Raw genomic sequence first — 20,076 nt, 5'->3', positions numbered from 1 at the left:
ATGGTCCTTGTTGTCGTTGTACTTTATATTAATGAACAATTTAGTTAATGAATTTCATTCGGCATCTGTGGATGGTGTCTGGTATATCCACTCAGTAACGGAGAAAACCCATGTACAACTCATATTTAACTTCCAATATACAAGCCAATTGACTAACACTGACAGAGATGAAAAGCTGATGCAGGCATAGGACTGCACAGAAGAGCTGCTTCATCGGTAGTACTTGGCATAGTGTCTGCCTAGGTTGTAAGCACAGGATTCCTATCACAGCTGAAGAAGGAACAATGTCTTCTGCTCAGATAGCACATCACTTGGGGAGAAGCATGGCAGAGATAGCTTTCTGCCCCTCTTTTTCTAGACACAAGGTCAATCTGCCAGTAACTCAGAGTTTTATGACTAGAGACTGGCCACGGGCAGCATGAATTGCACCTATTCCTGTATCTATGACAAAGACGAACTAACTAGCTAAACTTCCCAGTTCTTTGATGACATTATAAGATGCCAAACATTTGTGTAACCTTAACCAAACTCATCTTCACAATTTGGCTTGTGCATTTTTCACAGGGGAGAAAAAAAATATATCTTTTTTGATCTCTGGGAATCACTCCTTAGCCTGAGCCAGAACCAGAAGATACTTCATTTGGAAGAAGTGAATTTTACTACCTTTTTACAGAAGGAAATATTTTTATTGTGGCTTCATTCCTAGAATGTGTTCTTTCTCATAATTTGGTCAAGCCCAGGTCTAGGAACTCTAGTTCCCTCCAGTCACCTGCTATGAATTTTATCAATAGCTGTGCGATTATTTTTCTTTTTAGCAGAGGAGAGACATCATACTGTGCTAAGCAGACCACTACACATGGACAGAGTTTTAACAGAATAATGGCATTCCTAAGTTTTGCCAAGTAAGTGGCATCAGGTTTAATCTAAAAATAAATAACTGAAATGATAACAAATATAACGTTCTTGCTCCATCAACACTGAACCAAGGATATGGTAATGGAAAAGTACCTTACAACAAAAGGACTCAGAAAGCTATCTGTCACTTTTGCTACCTGCAACAATCTCATGTCAACAGCAAATAGTGCCAAGAATCTGCAGAAAAAAATGTATCCCCCAACCTTGGACCACAGATATATGGAAGTTTACTGCTGAACAGTAGTTTTGTTGTTAATGCTTCTTCAAAGTGAGATGTGATTTATTGTTAGACGTTAAGGAATGTGGGTGTGCTTGCAGATTGGCAGGTAGAGCACTGCCACCAAACCATTGCTCTCTGTAAAGTCTTTCATGCTGTTAAGACCTTATAAAATGTTTTGAGGGCAAATGGGTCACCTGCTTTGGGACAGAGGAATATACCTTTCTCACACCTACTTTATGCAATGTTATATAATCTAAAATGAAGGGAGGGAGTAAAAATTACTTGTAGTTCTTTCTTTTTGGAAGATTATTGGCAAACAGCCCTGTCAATAATCAGTAGGACTACCTTCTCTTTTTTCTTTTCAAGTACATCTACCTTACATTCTGATACCCTACCATTCAGTAACTGCAGTCTCAGGCCTATGTGTCCAGCTCGGCTCATTATAACACAATACACAACAGGGAAAGTTCCAGATTGATATAGAATCAATAGATATATAGATGGGAATCAAAAGCAAAAAATATAGAATATTTTACCACTGTTCTAGAAACAGGATATAATTTCTGTAAGAATCAAAGAACATCTGCGTACCAACAAGGTAAGTATATTGCAAATCTCATCCGACATTGTATGAATTTACCTTCCATACTGAAACACTTGTATTTCAAATATTTCAGTTTAATTATTGAGATTTCTGGATGCCCTGGAGTCAGAAGATACTGTTACACTGAAAGTGGATAATCAAGTATAGAATGTTTTTATCACTTTAACAATTCAAACTAATAAAACACAATGATAGGACTTTATAAATAAATTGCAGAATAATTTAGGCTGGAAGGGACCTCTCGAGGTAATCTAGTCTACAACAATGAAATGTTGTCAGATGAACATGTTCTCTTGGACAAACTAGGTCTCCTCAATAGGTCTAGTCTAGAAAGTTATTAAAAAACCCTCCAAAAAACCAACAAAACTGTGCATCTATTCCTTGGTGTACCCCTGAGAAAGCTTCATCTAAGAATAAAGACTTTCTCTCTAAAAAGCAAAACACATGGATATTTTCCTTCTACGGACTAGTGAAATTTGACAATGGTTTCAGATACAAAAATAATCCAGTTACATCTAGATGAAATAATAAGTTTTCAGAAAGAGGAATGATGTAACTTTTAGTTATTGAGAAAGGTAAGTCAAAACACCAGTCCCTTAACTTTTATTCTGCTTTCAACAAAACTTTATTAAGTTTAACTGGCATTCTCTTGCAGCTTCTTTACTACTGTCCCCTAAATATTGATGCATCAATATTGGACACATCAAATTATTTTGATTATGGGAGCATTAAAATACTACTCACATATATTAAAAACCTTACATATACTTATTCTGTTTATATGGAATTTGGCATTAATAACCAGATGCAACTTCTTGTGTTCCTGTCGTAGTTCTTACTCCCCCCACCCTCCAAGAGGGGTGATAAGATAAGAAAAACGGCTCGAGGTCTGAGATAAGGATGGGGAGAAATCCTTAAAATTACTGTCACGGGCAAAACAGACTCGACTTGGGGAAAAATACTCATTTATTTCTAAAACTAGCAGGAGAATGAGACAGGGAACAAGATAACCTCCCTCCACCCCTCCCTCTTCCCAAGCTTAATATTACTGCCTCCCCCTGCCACCCCGAGCAGCACAGGGGCAAAGAGGGAATGGGGGTTTTAGTCAGTTCATCACGTGTTGTTTTATGCTGCTGCATCATCGTCGGGGGAAGAACTCCTCACATTCCTCCCCTGCTCCAGCGTGGGGTCCCTCCCACGGGCCACAGTCCTTCGTGAAACTGCTCCGGCGTGGGTCATCTCTTCCACGGGGTGCAGTCCCTCTAGAACAGCTGCCCCAGTGGGCCCTCCATGGGCCACAGCCGCCTTCAGGCCTCCTCCTGCTCTGGCGTGGGGTCCTCCACGGGCTGCAGGTGAATCTCTACCCCTCCGTGGACCTCCATGGGCTGCAGGGGGAAAACCTGCTCCACCATGGTCATCACCACAGGCTGCAGGGGAATCTTGGCGAGGAGCCGCATTACTCTTCCCCCTCCTTCTTCACTGACCTTGGCATCTGCAGCCGTTCCTCACAACAGGCTGGCAGACGCCTCTCAGGATCCTTTTTACATCTTATTCACTTCTCATCTCCTCTCCACTTCTTGCGGCCAGGCTGGGCCCAGTTGGGCCCAGTCGGCTGCCTGGCAGGAAGCCAGAGGGTGAGGCCTGCAAAGCCCACAAGGCTCACGCCTCCCCCTCTCTGCCCCTACTCAGCTGCTTCACATCTTCTCTGTTTTTTTCCTGTTTTCCCCTTCTTAAATATGTTATCGCAGAGGCATTATCATGGGACATTCTGCTACCAATTGGCTCGGCCTCGGCCACCAGTGGATCCGCCCTAGGCCCGGCCGAGTCCACTGAGCAAAAGGGAGCGACTTCTAGCAGTTTCCTACAGAAGCTACCACCTTAGGCCCCCCCTCACTAACAAAACCAGAACACTTCCCAAGCAGCCCTCAAGCCACACAGATACAGTACATCATGTAGCATAAGTAGCTGGGCTGACACTGCTTCTGCTGAAGTCAAAGAATTTTTTCTATCTACTTTAAACAGAGACTAGATCTGGCTTGGAGCCACTGGTCTTGTTATTATTTCTTTTTCCTTTTTTTTTTTTTTTTTTTACTTCTCCAAAGTAAAAAATATAAAAGAAGAAGAAACAGAAGCTGCACCAAGTTACTAAAAAAATCTCCATATATCCAGTCCACAGTGCCAACGGCATATGAAAGTTCAGAAGAGTTTATTTGCCACACCACACTTCTATTGCAACACAATAAAATGGATGTTTTGACCATCAGTAAGAAACCTCTTATTACTGCTGAAGATTGTATCACTTGGATAAAGCTAAGAGATCTATAAAAAGAAGTGCCCTTAAGTTTTAAAAAAAATCAAGTCAAGTGATCTTAATAAATCATAAGTGCTTTTCAAGTCTGAAAAACTTCTTAAATCTAAGAGGAAAGCCTATCTGATAGCACCTCAGATGGCTTTTAGCACCTTTGAAGCAATAAAGAGGTCCAGTACTTGCATAATAAAAAACAAATTATTTCACTAACTTCTACACTCTTTAGTTTCAGATCAGCTTTAAAAGCATAGTACCTTGTCTGTAAACTAAGACCTTCCACAAATTAAGCAATGCATAATAGAAGGGCTTAGGAGGACATCAAAAGTCCAGGCCATAGATACATCAAAATAAGTATATTTTTTTTCAATTTACTATGAATTATTTTGGCTTTAACATTACATAATGAAATGCTAACAAAATATAATCCATTAGAGATTACTCCACAGATAGTCATCATGTAATTATTTTCGCAGCTGTAAAGTAGATACATGCTCTGGGTTTTTGCCTCAGGCCCTGGCAATCTCGCATTAAGTTATAAATTTAAATTTTCTTCCCTTACTGGAAAAAAAATAATTTTTTCTTCTCTGTCCTTCCTAGTCAAGGCTCACTGTAAATTGAGAATACATTTCCTTTTGAAGATATATTAGAAGTATACTTTGTGATCCAGTACAGCATGTGCTTTCAGTCACCAAAGGGTCAAATTTCACCACATACATTTCTTTCTACATTTGTGCAGCTGGAATGAAAATAGAGAAATTAAGAGGATGCTTGCCTTTTTTTTTTTTAACTAATTCAGCGTAGAATCATCATTAATATGACGCCCCCTCTACATTTTTTACATACTGTGGGCAAGGTTTTCTAAGATTTTACTCTAATATTTTCTAAGACACAATGAATAATGGTTGTAATTATTGTCATTGCACAGTTAGGACAACTCCATGATCTTGCTGTGTGAACTCTGAACTCCTGTGTTTGTGCTGAAAACATGTTTCCACTATGCTTGCTGAACTAATCAGGTTCAAGAGCAACTTTTATAACTCCACTTTAAAAGTCAACTATTGATAAAACTTTTTAAAATCGTGTACTATTCAACCAACAAAGCAATTACACTTTCCCCAGAGGCTGTTTCCCAGAGCAGACAGGAACTAGCAATCACTTGAGGATAAATTTTTATTGACAAGCAACATAAGTAGAGACAGTATTTTTTTTTTATAAAACCTAAACAGTGCTTTTCAAAATGCAGCACCTAGTACTTTTTTTCTTAAGTTGGCTACTATGAAAAAGAGTAGGGAGGCATTACTGGGTGGAATGGGAGGTATGTAGGCAGGGGTTTTTTGCATGTACACACTGCAGATATTTAAGAAAGATTATTGTTAGAGTTTATCATTAAATAACTGTGATCTAGCTCAAAAACAATAAAGAAAAGCAAAGCAAAATGCAAGAAAAAGGAAACCAGCCAGAAAGCTTTAGTCACTAAGTGAAAAGAATTAATTTGTAAGGAACAGACTAATTACTATCATACACTGTGGATATTATGCCTTAACAGGTGGTATCATTTTAAGAAATGGAAACAACAAAATCTCATGGAAATTTTGATTACAGGTCTATTCTACTCAGACTACACTTCATGTTAGATCAGTTCAAAGCAGTGCACTAAAATATATCCAGGATCTCTAATTAACCAAGATATTACATCCATGGTCACCTGGTGAATAGAGGAAGAGAGGGAAATTAAGAAGTTTGGGATGCGGTTTCACAATCGGATTGAGGCGATCTTAATCCATTCAAATTCTTCTAGAAGACATCATCCAGACTTGCTTCCCGCTACCTCTCCTGCATTGCCCTGGACAAAGCACACTGCTTTGCAAGGCTAGTTGTTGGAGAAACATCAGTGAGCCAAAGGGTCACACAGACAACCGAACAGACCCCAACAATTTCTGCTCTTTCAGCATGAAGATAATTTAAATGTTTCTTTGTATTGTAGCACGTGCCTCAAAAATGGGGAAAAGTTAAATACATCAAAGAAATGCTAGTCCCTCACATTGCTTTCTAAGACAACGAGACCTCAAATAACGACCAAGTTTCCTCCCAGGAAACAAAACTGTGCCAACATCAAACTATGTGCTAAAGCTGAGCAATGCAGCCCTACTAAAGGCCCATTGCCCTGCCTTTTGGCTAATTATGATACAAACTCCCCATGTAATAGATTTTAATTTTTTTAATACCCATCAATTCTATTATTTTATTCCTGTACATTTATAACAAATATTTTAATGTTTCTCTTCCCTCCTCACAATAAAACAACAGTATTACAAAGAAAGTTTTCATCTAATATGAGGAACAAAACAACCACCATGTGCACTTGCTGTAAAATGCTGTAAGATTAGGAAAATGAAAAATAGGATTTGGGAGTTTATATAAATGTTCTAATCCCATAAACACATAATCAAAGAGAAATTATTTCTCAGTCAGGATCGAGCTGTTACTCAAAAGCAGAGCAGGTCCTGCAATTTCAGACCAGCAATGATCCCTTTTCCCCACTACCTACTGAACTTGTTGTAATTCAAATTTATAGACATACAGCAGACATTTTTGGCATTCAAATATACTGTAAAATGCTTGTCAGTTGGAACAGTGCTTCAAACCAGGTGCTTAATTTTAATTACAACTAACTTAAGCATCAGCCAGAACTATGATATCTTGTGTAAAGACTTTGCTGGCATGAAATTTATACAGATGTCAGAATACCATTTTTAATACATGCATGCCACTAATGGGGAAGTGTTATGGCACCTAATTAAGTTAAACAAAAAAAAAAAAAATTCACACATGATCAGATTTAAGACAATAGGTGTGTTACCAAAATGTACTTTAGACCTTACTAAACTCTAAGAATTTGATCTGGTTTGACCAAAAACTTGATCTTTTACAAATTAGAAATATTATTTTCTGATGACAACCTCCTAAAAGTTTCCACGCACTAATGTGAGGTTAAAGCAAAAACTGGTTCCCTGAAAAAAAGATTTCTTTTCCTAACTGGTGTTAACTACAGTACATAGTCATTAAAATGGAAGAGGAGTAGGACTACAAATAGTCAGAAAATACAGTTCTGATCATCTAACAAGAACATTCACAACTCAGACAATAATTTTATGAAGTGACTGAGTCCAGCAATATGGTATTGAAAGTTTCAAAATATGTCTACACTTTTATAAAGCCTTCAACAGGTAAAGATTAATTTAATCTAGCAGCCAGCCTGCCTAGGGACTTCTCACTTTCATCATTTTCCATTCTCATCTGATTCCTACCTTGAAGCACTTTGACCTCAGCTGTTGGATCTTGCTACACCTTTCTCAATTGGACTCAAGAGCCTTCTATGGGCAAGTAGATGCCAGTCCGTTCAGTATCTAGATCTCTAATCTTCTTTCAGGCTTCTCTGAGCTTCAAAACTTCCAAACACCAGACACGTGGCCTAACAGTTTAACTCTCTCACACAGCCAGTCCTCCTACAACACGCGAGTTCCCTGATTACAGTTTAAGAATTCATATTGTAAAAGTTTCCAGATATAAGAGAGTGCTCATTGTAAAGACACTGATTATAAGGTGATGTATGATATAGCAGCAGTGAAATTAGATTACATTTCTAAAATGTTAACAAGATGTACTGCCTCAATTACCGTAACCTTTAAGTTGTTTTGACATGCATCCTCTCCAGAGAGTAACATTTTTGATTGATGGCTTTTTATACAGCAACACCAAACTAGGATCTTAATATCTACTGAAGGTCAATAGTTACCTTCTCTGGAAAAAAAAAAAAAGTATTATTCTCTGTTATATTAAGCAACACATGTCAGCAAATACAACACCTGCATGCCTCTAAACCATTAATATAGAAAGATATTAAGGAGTGCTGCAACTACCGGATCCCATGTACTGAAGGGTGCTGATGACAAATACAAGCGACATACATGAATCAAGCAATATGCTACACTGTAAAACCAATTAAATGTCGAGACATTTGGCAAGAAACATACTGAATGCATATAAAAATGTTAAAATATATTTATTGTAACTTGTTATTTTTCATTCGGTCATTAAGAAACTTACAATTTTTATTAGAAAGAAATGCATGCTTAAGGAGCAGATTCCAAAAAAGACTTCTGTAAAAACCATTGGCTGAAAGTTACTGACAATAATTACAAAAATTTATGGAAATCAATCACAATCACTCTGATTTTATTTCACTAGTTGAAGATTTGGGCTTTGACCACTGCCAGGAATCTTACTGGGCAACATAGCTGTCATCATTTAACAGTAGTTCCATGTGTGGAAAGGAAAGTGTAAATCAATTAGATGATGAATTGGGAATCAATTACATGACCAAATCTAGCAAGTCATACGAAGAGTAATTCTAACTCCTGTGAGAATGGTAACTGACAGGCCTAAGAGAGCACACTGCAGCACTGGGAATCCTAATTAAACCCTGAAGGATCTGTGATGCCTCAGGCATGCGACTCTGAGTGTCCCTTAGGTTGATTGAAAATTGAAAATAGGTAAGGAGAATGGACCTAATTATTAATTTGATTGACTATATACAAAATGTGATCCCTCTCAATATCTTCCACATGTTATGGTCTGGGAAAAGGCATTTACTACCTGTAAGTCAGAATTTACCTCCTGGAAGAGCAGATTCATTCATACAGACTGCAGAGACAGTTTCCCCTCACTTGTCCTAAATATTTAGTTATTTCCTTTTTTATCACTACTATTATTATTTTACTGTACATTTCATTTTAGAGTTTGGGGTTTATTTGAATCATGCTTCATTACACACAACATTTTTAGTGTGACTAAATCAGCGGATTTCCAAACTTACGGACACAAACCAAGGCGTTTTAGATACAGCTCACAGAAGAACTGTCTTTGGGAGATCAGAAATTAGTTTTCCCTAGGCAAAGAAGGATTTACATTTTTAAATCCAAGGATTTGGGTGTGTTCTGTAAATAAAGGGGTTTTTTTCTATACACTCCAAGCCAAGGTCCTGATGTCCACTCTGCAATGAACTGTGAGCTGCACTAGCCTTCCTTCAAAGCAGATTATCATAATAGAGCAGGAGAGTCAGATTAAGATGCTGCAGCGAGACCTTGACTTGGTCCTCCAAATTAAAGCATAAAGAGGTCATTGAAATGACAAAAGAGATACAAGCACCAAACAATGAAAGAGAAAAGGGGAGAAGACACTTCTCCCTCTTCTTAACTACTTATCAAACCTTAGTTCACGAGCAGAATCGCTTTCCCTTGTAAGAAAGATGATATGAACCAACCCAGAAATGCCAGTGTCCTGGAACTCAGGATTCCAGGGAGAAAAATAAAGGAAGGAATACAAGTAGCAATGACAGAAGCAACATTTAGCTAGTTTTCAATGAGAGCTTAAAGCTAGGATACATGGCACTGGCAAATGGAGCCAGATTGCAACTGATTAAAAAGGTGTTGCTGCCAAATAGCAAGCTATGCTGGCTCGAAATTTGAAAAACTGACTCTCTTCCCATAGTTTCTAAGCTGGAAAATCCCTCCCTAGGCCAAATCTGAAGGAATCTTATATGTCTTAACTTGTGTTGTTAAAAGAGGAGATGGAACGATTCCACAGACTTGCCAACAAAACTGTGTCGGCACTGTTGCTGTAGTACAGGCAAGACTGATACGGCTGATGCTTGTAAAATTCCTATAACCATCCTTCCACTCTGAAGAAGCCAAAAACTTATCAGAGGAGACATTTTCAAATAAATAAAGATTCACATGCCTGTGATAACAATGTTTCTGCAGCATAGCTCTAAATCTGCATATGCACTGTGCTACTGTTTAGCTAAGGTCTTGCCTCAAGGGAACAATTTTAGCCATGTCCTTCTGCTTTGCGATGAAATTTTAGCATGTTATAACTCTGCCACTACCATCAACATTTTTTTAAAGGACTCAATTTCCATGAAAAAAATCTCCATTATGCTGTTAAAGTGGTTGAAAAATATGACATTTTAATATCAGAGAACATACAGTATCATTATCACACTCAAACAGCTAAGTCACTTCTCCTTTAATATTCTGGAAAATTATATTTCCACGATTACATCTGAGGTCAAGCCTGAAATATCAGTTAGAAGGTGCAAGATGCAGGCACTTCATACGGCTGAGTGGCTAATTCTAAATAACAGCAGAGCTAAGAAAAGCATTTGTTGGTGCCAGATATTATTGCAAAGCCACGCTGCTCAAAAATGTTGCTGAACTATTACATAGAATTCTATTCTGTTCTATTGTTCTGTTGTTATTCTATACAATTTTATTCTGTTGAAAAGAATTACAGACCACATAACTCCACCATCTTTTCTCCCCTCTCTGGACTGCTAAACAGCAGCATATACCTGAGTTAGTGGATGTTAATTACACTCTGCACGTTCAAATGCACAAATATATCATCCTTAGAATAATGTTATCTTGTTTCTTTACCTCCTAAAACATCCAATATATAAATTGACAACAGATTGCCACAGTAGTAACAGGTAAACTTTTTTCAAAATTACATTTGTGCCAAATATAATATACTTTTCAAATTACTTTTGCTAGTTTTAGAAAACATTCCAAGAAATCACCTCAGGGAAAAATGGCAGACAGCCCTATACAGAGGTCATAGAGAAATACAGTCTTCATCTAATTCAATTAACTGCTTTGAGTTAGATCCCAAACTGTACAGGAAAATGTTTGTTCTATTTCAGGCATATTCTAAGCTATGAATCATTCAGCTTTCTCAGTATAAAGAAGCTCAGCACAGTATCACGCACTAAAGTTTTTATTGCTCAGAATTTGAAAAATCTCTAGACAGACTTCTTCATGATTTACATTGACAGCTCTTCATTTAGACAAGCACCCAAGGAGTTCAAATACTGTAAAATTCTACCTAGAGCATTACAAAAAGTAGCAAAGTTAATAGCTAAAACAATGAAAAATGGTATTGTAAGCAAATGGACACTACCAAACTCACCAAGCTGGAACACTGAATTGCAGCTCTTGGAGATTTATACATTATCAGAAATGGCAAAAGACAATAAAATCATGCAGAAAAGTACTTCTGCATTTGGACTCTTATTCTGGCTTCAACGCTGATGAGATATTCAAAGGCAATGTGCCAATTGATCAATATGTTAGTATTTAATGTGCAATAAGTGCTACTGAGTAAAAATCAGAGAAACACTGCCTGTTAGCAGAGTCTGCCTTATTGCTGGCAGGAAGGCGTGCGTGAAGTTTTGGATCACCCCATGTGGTAAAACAGCAGCCAGACGTCTGATTCAGAATTAACAAAAGGAAACAGAGGGCGATGCTCAGCATGAACACAAATGCACATAAAGCCAGCCAGATTTCATTACTGAAGATTTTAATTTTGATTAAATGCTTCCTTTTATACTGGGTCACATTCATTGTTTTCAACCCTCTGTTTTTATTAATATTTTAATACACACAGAACATTAAGTTGTGTAACTTCACTGTTGTGGCTAAAGATAGCATCTTTAATAAGAGCTACAAAAGAGATGCTGGCATCCATTGCTGTCCAACTTCGTAACACTGTGAGGCACCATGGGCTGGTAAGGACTTCGCAGCACACAAGACAACGTGTCTGCACTCACAACCAAGAAAAAGGAAAGTGGATAACTGTAACACTATCTTAGTCTGTTTGAAGTAGGAACTTATAAATGCATTCAAGGTAAAACAAACCAACGTAACAGAAATGGCTGTGAAAGTCTAAAAGGGATCAACGTGGTGAGCTCATTTGTTGGAAATGCTGGTTTCACCTCTGTTTCACGCCCTCTGATAAACTGCAGTACAGTGCAGCCCCTTAAAAACTACCCAGGAAACAATGGCGGCAAAGAAGTTGTAACATGTAATTTTAGTAATTTGACAGCTGGCTTTTTTTCACCTTGTTTTTGCTACTTCTAACTCCTAATAATGAAACTTAAGTTTGGTTGAAATTTAAGGAACCACACTTTTTCTTGATACCACATGAGCTGGGGCACCATTAGCAGAAGTACCTATGCTTGATTTCACTTGCCATTACAAACCTGAACTATGGGGTGCCACGGGTCTCTACAAAAAGCTATAAATTCAATTAATTCAGTTCCTATCAGTCCTAAGCAGCCCATATAGGTTAAATTCCTAGTAAACCACAAGACTCTTAGATTTCCATTAAGAACTGTTATAGAGAGAAAAAGCAAGTGTGGTATTGTGTGATACTGGAATTCTTATATTCAGAGTTCATAAAGAAATAAAATTAAATTTTCAAGTCAATTCAGTGGATTGGTTCTTTTCTGTATGTTTAAGCACAAAAAGTAAGCTTGAAAACATTATGAGACTTGATCTAGATTATCCAGAGATGCATGAAAATGAAAGTCATACATTTTCAGGACAATTTTAAACAGCAAATACATTGAGACTAATTCTGGTAAACAAGGTACTGAGAAGTCAGTGAATTTGTAAGATAAAAGCTACTAGTATATTCTAATAATTCACTCAGAAACAACTGAGTCAAGGGGAAAAGCCTACTGCAAAACACTACCTCGACTGCCAAAATCCTTACACTTGTTTTACTGATACACTGTGAGAATACATTTTTGCTGTTACAGGACTCCCTAGTAAACAAAAAATCCAGCTGCTTTGGTGCTGCTTACTTTCATTGTTACAGGCTTTAAACCTTCCTGGTGAATGGCACTGTGGAGGTTATTTACTGTTACTCATTACTATTAGTGTCTTTAGTGCAAAACAACATTGGCTTCAGCAGTCTAAAATCAGCAAGAATTCCAACTTCTGTTTTCCCACCCTACTTAGGTAGTTAGTGCAGAGAAGCTGTACCAGGCACGTCAGAATTTCAATTAATTTATTAGGATTCTGGTCTGTGTATTTACATGGGCCCCTAGTAAATACACAAGGTGTAATAAAAGAAATTAAAAATTAATTTTGGCTTCTCTTGCTTCTCTTCAGGTTGCTTCCAAATAGAGCAAAAAACAAACTCAAAAGCAAAATGTAAGTTCCTCTATGGATGCGTTTACGTCAGTACTCGAGTTTGGATCAGGACTGCATTGCAAAGGAAACCTCCAAAACTTCTCCACCAACCTGGCTTTGATTCGGATCTTGGACTGGGCTTGGAATGCAAAAACTGATTACTTGGAGGGGCAGGGATGGATGGAACTGGAGAAGATGACAAACACCAGGTTCCAATGGATGTTCAGGCAACAGACCAAACTGGAGTCCTCAGGAAATACACACAGTGTAGACACTGTTTCTCAGGCCAACTGTTTGCCTCTATAAATACACTTCTATTCGGTTACGGTACTTGCAACTACTTGCTGTATATATAATGTATATATAGCAGAAATAAGAAAATCCGATATAATAAAAATTCCTTATTAATATCCACTATAACAATCTCATGTTTTCCTCTCCCTGTTTCTTTTAGCTACCACACCACAGCCTGTCCACCAGTTCTCTCAACAGCACCGTGCCTTTCCTCCCACACGCCCACTAAATTCCTATAGGATAAGAGGAGCTGCATGCCTACTGTCAATATTTACACACTGTTTGCCCAGCCAGGAGGCCAAAAAGAACAGATAAGTTTAAAGTTCATATTACAGGTTTTCTTTCAGTGTATGTATCCATTTATTAGGTTTTGGCCAGTGATTACAAAACCAACCAGGTGCAAGAGGGCTAAGAGAATGATGATAAAGCCTTCTCTTGTTGGGAAAGAAGAAAACACAAACCAGCAAACAAGAATCTCCAAAGTTACCACGTTCATTTATACAAGAGAACCTAAAACAAAAAGAGAAAGTACCTTTACTAAAGAAACACGTGTTGTTGCTCACGTGTTTGAATGAAATTGATTGGCATGTTTCATCAGCTTCCCATGACAAGTGATTGCTCAGAAGCTTTCCTGAACTTTCAGAGTGAGGCACTACAGTTACTTCAGGCAGAAAATGCTTTTAAATAGCAGACACACCTACTGTTTATACAAACTGTAAGGTGCATAGAAGCACTCAGTTTTCTGTGCTATGTTTCTTGTTTGCTTTACAGCAATGAGATACTCATTTCAGAACTGAAATCCAAAAAATGCAATGCGTGTGCACTACAGCTAAATGTTAAAATATATTCATGTATTTTGGATTTGTTGGGGGAAACGAGTATATCTGTTGTGTCCTTACTAAAGATACAGAAGTAATAGTATTACATATCCACTAATCCATTGAATCAATGGTCCTGATCTAAAATAGGAACACTTAAGAATGTAATACTAAGCAGGGAAAAAAAAATAAAAAGTGAGTGCTTTTACCAATAAACAGGAGAAAGCATTTATTCTCATTTTTGTGTCAAAGTCCTATTTTCACTGTAAGTCTGTATGAATCATGCCTAGGTAGCCTTTGTTATTTCAGCATGTAAAACTGTACAACAGACAAAATTATCTGATCTCCCAGAGGGAAACTTTTTAAACAAAAAAAAAGTGGTAACTCTATCCATATTCATCAAAAAAACAGTAACAAATACCTCTCTAAATTCTGTCAAGGTTCATGGAAACAACTGGGACTTGTATATACATCATTTGGATATAGGCCATTATCCAACTATCTGGAGAGTTAATCAACAGAGGACACTCGCAGCAAAACAAGACTGATGCTCCATAATCAGAAACACAAGAGCTGTAAACAATGGAAATGCACATTATTCCCAAACAGTATAAATAATTTAAGACTTCCAGAACAGAAATTAATCTACATACTATTTGAAGCACACAGAACCACCAATTCAGACAGAATAATAAAAGGCAAGGGAAAAACAGATGGATAATTAAAAAGATACTTTCCACGTGGGAATACACTTATCTCAGCAGTGCTGGTAACAAGTAAAGAAATAAATACCAAAGAAATCCTATTACATGCATGTTTTTGGTTTTGATTTGTTTGGCTGTTTGTTTTTTTTTCTTTTTTTTTTTTCCAGAAGAGAATGGTGTTTTTTCCCTCTGGCATGACTGGACACTGAACTTGCTATATCCATCAACATCTACCTGATTAACTCTTCAGCTCTTTGAAGCTTCAGTGTTTTATAGGGCATTGTTTGTAGAGAGATGGAAACAGTCTGATTTGCCCGTATTTGAGATGGGCATTCTTCTTTTAGCCCCACGGCCCTAAAAGCCCTTACTCTTTTGTCCCTAGATGAAGTCTCAACTGCGTACTTCAAAGGAAAAAGATATTCATGGTGTTTTAACCTTTCCTTTGAAACTGAATCTCTAGATCCAATATCATCTACCAAGGCTAATTGCATAGTATGCAAGGGAATTACTATTATTTCAATATAACCCACCACAGAGAAATGATGAAAGCTGAGAGACTGTTGCAACAGGCCTTACATAACGACAGCACTGGAAATGCACTATCAAAAGTGAATATCTTGTAAAGGTAAAACAGGAAAATCTAAAAAATTATCTTTATGTCCTTAACAATTACATTCAAATATCAGCCAGCTTATCCTGCAAGGAAAACCTTGGAAGAAAAGAAGAAAAGGAAAAAAAAAGTGAAACAGAAGAAAAAGACTGCAGATATTAATTGTGTGATTTCATGAATATGAATATGAATATGTGATTTCATGGTTAGATTTACTATATATCTTTCGTCATACTAACTCACTGTACCCACTGTTTATTTTACATTAAAATCTCTGTACCATCTACAAGTTTTACATTTTCCTATAATGCGGGTCAAAATTACTCTCCAAGTTGATTTGAGACAAAAGTAGAAAAAAACATGGAAATGCAACAGAGAAACAAATAAGAAAATTTCATAATAAAAAGTAGGAATATTATTTCATTAAACTTTAAGACTGTCTACTTACCTAGAAACCCAAGCCACATATTCTAAACATCTTTTACAATTCCCCTGCAAAAAGTGGGCAGCTGCTCAACTATTTGACATGAAATAGTCATATTTGACACTGTTTATCCATGTACAAATTAAGTTTTTATGTTTTAAAGGCCTATTGATAACATTTTTGGAAGTCAAACATTGAAGAATCAAAAAGCATGGTTTTTTTTTCTGTTAGATTACTTCATCTTTGCAAAACCTCTCAACTCCAGGAAATTATTTTCTATATCACAGGAATTTACCATAGTAATTTATCAGAGTCCATTTTAGTAGTTATACATGCATATGTACTTAAAAACATTAAGAGTACTACTACACTTGGATCTTCTAAAATGAGTGGAGTTTGTATATTCCAATTTTCTTTCTTGCATAGCAAGAAAAAAAATGCTAAAAATATTATGAAGATAGTGGCATGTGCACAAGCAGACATATGACCTGAACAGCAATTTGGAAAACTTTTATTACATTGAACAGCTTCTACTTTAAGAAACAAAAAGTGACCAATTTGGAGACAAGTAAAAGCTTTAATGTAAAAAAAGAGAAACCTCCTACTCCTCACCATAAAAATTAGTACCTTAAATCAGTTCCATGATTTCCATCAATACAAAAGTAAAAGAGAAGTACTGGAAACCTAGTTAGAAAAGTGCTTAAGCTTGTCCAAATGTTTCTGGAGCAACCAGGAGTTTAAGATATGCTTAAAACTTTTTTTCAGTCAGTGAGAGACCTGACAGTTCTTCCTATAAATGTTGAAAGCAGGGAAAAGGTCTACAATCTTGTTAAAGTACAAGCTTAGTGTTCAGGTAAAAAAAAAAAAAAACAAACCAAAAACCAAAACCACCACCAACAAAAACCGAACAAAAACAACAAACAAACAAAAAAAAAACCCCAAAAGCCCCCTAAATACAACAAAAACTCCAAAACCTTGAACAACACTAACAATCATGTTTTTAATACAATGGGAGCTGCCTTCTCTTATTACTTTCTTTCACAAGAGTGAGGCAATACAATTACACTAGTTACGTTCAGCATTGCCTCACCAGGGACCATCTACAATCTTATCCAGAGTGCAACAGCTGAACCCAAAGTCACTAAGGCCTGGTATGCAATAGAAGATCCAGCTCCACTTGAGATACCAGGGATTCAAAACAGCTCTGTCCACTTACAAAATATGTTCAAGGAATTTTTTTATAAATAGAATTTGAGGAGATTGCAAATTGTTAAAATAAATGTACATTTATATATATATTCCCATACTGTCCTGATACTTGATCAAAATAGCTTTTGTCTCTCCTGTTTCAACATAAATATAATGTACTTGCATGTGCATGTATTACTTATCATAAAACAAAACGTGTCCAGAATTTGTACATGTTCACTTTAGGCAACATCATTAATCAAGAAGAATCAACAACCTTTTTAAAGGCAGCCAAATTCTTCAGAAATGGGCTGGATGTTACTTAGTAACTTTAATTATTTTTACATGTGAGTCAGTATTAGTAGCACCAAAGTTCAGCAAATGTTGAAACCACCACGCAGTATTTTTAAAGACATTTTGCATCACATGTAAAAGCTAGGGCTGAGATCTTTGCTTTAAATGCTTTTGAGGAAACAGCTATAAAAAAGAGCAAAGAAAATAAGGTTACTTTTAATTAAACACAGAAATTAATAGTTAGCACAAAATAGCACATCATTGATGTGGTAATTAAAATATTGTATTCTGAAAGATAAATATATTAGCAAGCCAGAAGGATCTGGCCTTATTTTATTATATTTTAATAGAGGGGAAAGAGAGTTAAACAGATGGCACTCAGGATTTCTCAATGACTTCAGCATCTGTGAGTACATGTTGCATAAATGCCAATTAAAATGTGTCTGACTAAATCTAAATCCCTTGCTGATAGAATGTAAGCCAACCTAGCTGGCTTAAGATCAAGGTTAAACTTAATCGTCTGCTCAACTTGTAGCAAGTTGCTCTCAAATTGTTCAGAAATTCCCAATGAAATAATAAAACAATGTTCTTACTGATTTGTATTTATTTATATTCATAACTCTCTTCTCAAGCATTGGGCTGAAGCACAAAGGAAAAAAAATTACTATGTGAATTACTTGATAAGTTTATATTGAAAAAAACAACTTGCTTGATTTAAAAAGCATCTACAGAAATGTTCTGCAGAACTTTCCCTATAGGTAGTTTTATGGAACAATCGCTTTAGAAGTGTATTCATAATTTTTATCAACCACACAAGCCACTTTTTACTTTCCTTTACTCTGTTACTGACAAATTTCCAACATCTTATATTAGGCTGTCATCCAAATTTTTCCTACAATGCAAAGTGCATGTTGAATATTATACAGTAAAATACGTACAGAAGGGCTATACTGAGAAGCTAAAGCAGTGCTGTTACGCAACCCTGTAGCAGTTCTACTCTGATTTGACGTTCAACTGTCTTGTAACACCCAGGTATGAACAGAAAAAACAGTGCCTTTGGTATAAAAAAAAAAAAAATTAAGAAAAAAACATTCCATCTCCAAAACTTGCAAAACTTTACATTTGCTACCTATTTCAAGAATTGCAAAGTGCAGTTTAGCAGGTCTGTACCCTACAAGGCCAAGCATCTGCTCTCGTGAGAAAAGAGAAGGCATTTTTGTGATGTGCTGAGCCATCCATAAAAATTTGGTATTGTTGACTGAACTTGGGCAAATGTACACCAAGCAAAGCTTGGATCTTTTGCAAAGCTAATCAATTAAGTCCCTTTATACATAATCCATGTGCACAGCCTTTTCCCATACCAATTATTTCATGCTGGCAGCGTTTTGTTGAGGGAAAAGCCAGTCAGAAATTATAAAACATACAACACAACAGCAAATGAAATTAAATGCCTGAAGTGCAAATTACTATCTAGGAAATGAAATCTGAACTATTCATGCATGTACACATACTAGCAATAAATTAAATGATGGTAGTCAGGGAAAAGACCTGAATGTCATTAGGAAGAGTGTAGAGGAAACACTGGTGCCCCACTCAGCCACTATAAAATGAAAGCTTTCCTTGAAAGTGGGAAAACAAAAGGTTTATTGCTATTTTCTGCCACAACAGGAATAAAGTGACCCAGCAAGAAACATACGTATCCCTATGTATCTTTAGATGATAGAAATCATACTAGATTTTGAACAGTTTACTAATTCAGCAAAATCTGATTCTTAGGTATTTCTGCAAGACTGGCTGGGGAAGACATCATCATGTCTTTTACGGAAGGTCAGTGCTCAACAGAATGCACGCAAGAAATCTGATTTTCAGACCTATTAATCACTGAACTATCGAAGATCTGGCTAGGGAGTACCACTGAAAATTAGGTCCCTAAGCATTTTAATCAGAATAGACAATGATATTGGAGAAGAAAGGAAATTTTTAAAACCCTGAAGTCAGGGTCCACAACAGACATGCTTCCTGAATTGAATTATGAATTGAGTAACGTCAGCAGAATTTTCAGATATGAATTTAACTGTGTAAGGATGGCACACTACTCTCTACTGCCTTTTGTGACTTGTGTCTTATATTGTCACTTTTAGAGCAACTGCACTAGGAAGAGTAAAACACCAAAACGTTGAGGTAGTCAAAGGTCATATAGTACAACATGACTGACTACATCATTTACTGGGAAAAGAAGTACATGGTGCAAAATAAGAAAACTTGCCATTCAAAACATCATTACCAGGAAAAAAAAAAACCAAAAACCAAAAAACCTTCTGAGCACAGGTAGCATTCAGCACAGAGGGAGGTCGAGGGAAGGAAAGACGATGTACAGAGTAACTTGGCACTGCTGAAAACATGACCTGGTGCACGCTGAGGGTGAGTGAATAACCAATGGTGTCCACTTCAGGTCCTTTCTGTCCTCTGTTTTTACCTTCTGTGAGAAGCATTTTTGCTTGACTCATCTGAAAAGATGATTTTGAAGGAAGAGCAAATTCCAGTGGACAAATGCAACAGCCCTTAAAAGACAGATTTGCTTTAATCCCCTGCAGGGGAGTGTCAGTGAAGAGGAAGGAGCGGTCTGTCTGCTGTGTTCTTCTATCATACCTCTTTGCTC

The 20,076-nt window shown here is 36.9% G+C and overlaps 1 protein-coding gene across 2 annotated transcripts in view; it reads right to left on the bottom strand.

Annotated features, from left to right (window-relative positions):
• The window catches only part of ROBO1 (roundabout guidance receptor 1), a 538,100-nt gene that overhangs the window by 112,906 nt on the left and 405,118 nt on the right, over window positions 1–20,076 (bottom strand). The gene's annotated exons all lie outside the window — the stretch shown is intronic.

Source organism: Chlamydotis macqueenii, chromosome 1 (assembly GCF_036417535.1).
Source record: "Chlamydotis macqueenii isolate bChlMac1 chromosome 1, bChlMac1.mat, whole genome shotgun sequence".
NCBI lineage: Eukaryota > Metazoa > Chordata > Aves > Otidiformes > Otididae > Chlamydotis > Chlamydotis macqueenii.
Note: the sequence above shows the minus strand (reverse complement) of the source record. Positions and strands in the feature narration are given on the sequence as shown.